The following is a 1,989-nucleotide window of genomic DNA, read 5'->3' as shown; positions in this document are numbered from 1 at the left end:
TTTTTTTTTTTTTGAGACAGAGTCTCACTCAGTTGCCTGGGCTAGAGTGCCATGGCATCAGCCTAGCTCGCTGCAACCTCCAACTCCTGGGCTCAAGCAATCCTCCTGCCTCAGCTTCCCTGGTAGCTGGGACTACAGGCATGCACCGCCATGCCTGGCTAATTTTTTCTGTATATTTTTAGTTGTCCAGCTAATTTCTTTCTATTTTTTAGTAGAGATGGGGGTCTCATTCTTGCTCAGGCTGGTCTTGAACTCCTGACCTTGAGCAATCCTCCCTCCTGGGCCTCCCAGAGTGCTAGGATTACAGGCGTGAGCCACCGCACCCGGCCTAAATGTTTTAAATTTTTATATGTAAGTGATACATATCCTTCAGCAACTCATTTTTTTCCCCTTCAATAAAATGTGTTATGGCTTATTTATCTGGGTAGTTCTAGTTCATACATTTTAATTCATTTTTATATACATAAAGTATTCTATGTGATGAAACATCCCAATTTATTTATCCATTCTCCTGTTGATGGACACTTAGGTTGTTTTCAATGATAAACAATGCTGCCACAAACATTTTTGTACACCTGGTCTTAGTTATTTGCTCTCAGAATGAATTCTCAGTTCCTTAGACACAGCGGCAAACCCAGATCCAGCTTATCTGCGGGACTAGGCACTTTGTGTTAGTCCTTGTTCCCTTTTCAGTCCCATCTTCCTGATGCTTCACTATGAAATCTGGTCATCAACTGTCTCTAGTGGGAGAATATAACTGATGGGCTAAATTTGGCCTACCAAAAATCTCTTCCTGGTCCCAAGAAGCATCCTTCAGGCTCTGATTGAGATTTTTGATTGAGAATTCCTTGGCCTTGGGACCAGAAGAAAAGTCTTCTTTAAAAATATCACAATCATAGCAACAAAACAACCTAATTAATCTTGTTAAGTTCCAAGAAGCTCTGTTTGGGCTCCAATGAAACCTAATTATTTTATGCTAAGCTTTATGGCCAGCGCTACAGATGACCAAATTTGTGGTGAAGATTTTTAGCCAAAATCAGTTTTCTGGCTGCGTGCTAACCAGGGAAATTGTCATTTGCTGTAGTCTTCCAAGAGATCTTAGGGCTCTGGTTCTTTCATGGTATTTAATGTTGTTAATATTTTACATTTTTCTTCTGTGGTTTTGGTGACTTCTAGGTCTCTGTGATTCATCATCTCTTCTGCCCTGCAGTAGAGACAATAGATTCTGGCCAAGTGACGATGAACGGAGAACCAGATAGCTAATGTGCGAATTTAGTCAGTGTCAGACCAGTGGTAATACTTTCAGTATTGTCCCTCTGTCCTGAGGGTGACTGTTGAGGTGTCTTGTCTTTCACTCTGGACTTGTATGCCCCTTTGGCCTTCTTTTTTCAATTTAGTTTTTGTTTTCCCTGGTTTAAACATTTTTTTTTCAATTGATATCAAAATAACATGTGCCCCTGAGTGTGATGACGTGGGCCTGTAGGACCAGCTACTCAGAAGACTGAGGCAGGAGGATATAAAAAATAAATAAAATAACACATGCTCATTATAGAAAAGGTTTCAAGTACAGGACTATTAAAAAGAAAAACATAAATTATAAGAGTATTATTCAGAGGCATTAATATTTTGGCATATTTCCTTCCCACCCTTTTCTGTGTATGTTTCTTATCATATTTGAGATCATATTGTACACAGAGCTAGTTTGCTTATTCTTCTTAACATTATCTACCCATCCATCCATCCAACATACCTATATCCAAAAAAGAGCTAAGGTTCTTGTTTAGTATTATCCCTGATTATTTCCCATATTATTAGGATCTCTATATAAGTCTCATTTACTGACTCAAAAAGTATGTGCATTTCACATTCTGATATATATATATATATATTGCCAAAATAGTCTCCAGAAATGTATCAATTGCAGCTTCAAATAGCAATTTTCTAGAGTTTGTAACCAACCTTATCTTTCCCCACATCCTTATCTCTTTT

Source organism: Propithecus coquereli, unplaced genomic scaffold (assembly GCF_000956105.1).
Source record: "Propithecus coquereli isolate 6110/MARCELLA unplaced genomic scaffold, Pcoq_1.0 Scaffold31, whole genome shotgun sequence".
Lineage (NCBI taxonomy): Eukaryota > Metazoa > Chordata > Mammalia > Primates > Indriidae > Propithecus > Propithecus coquereli.
This window is presented reverse-complemented; position numbering follows the sequence as displayed.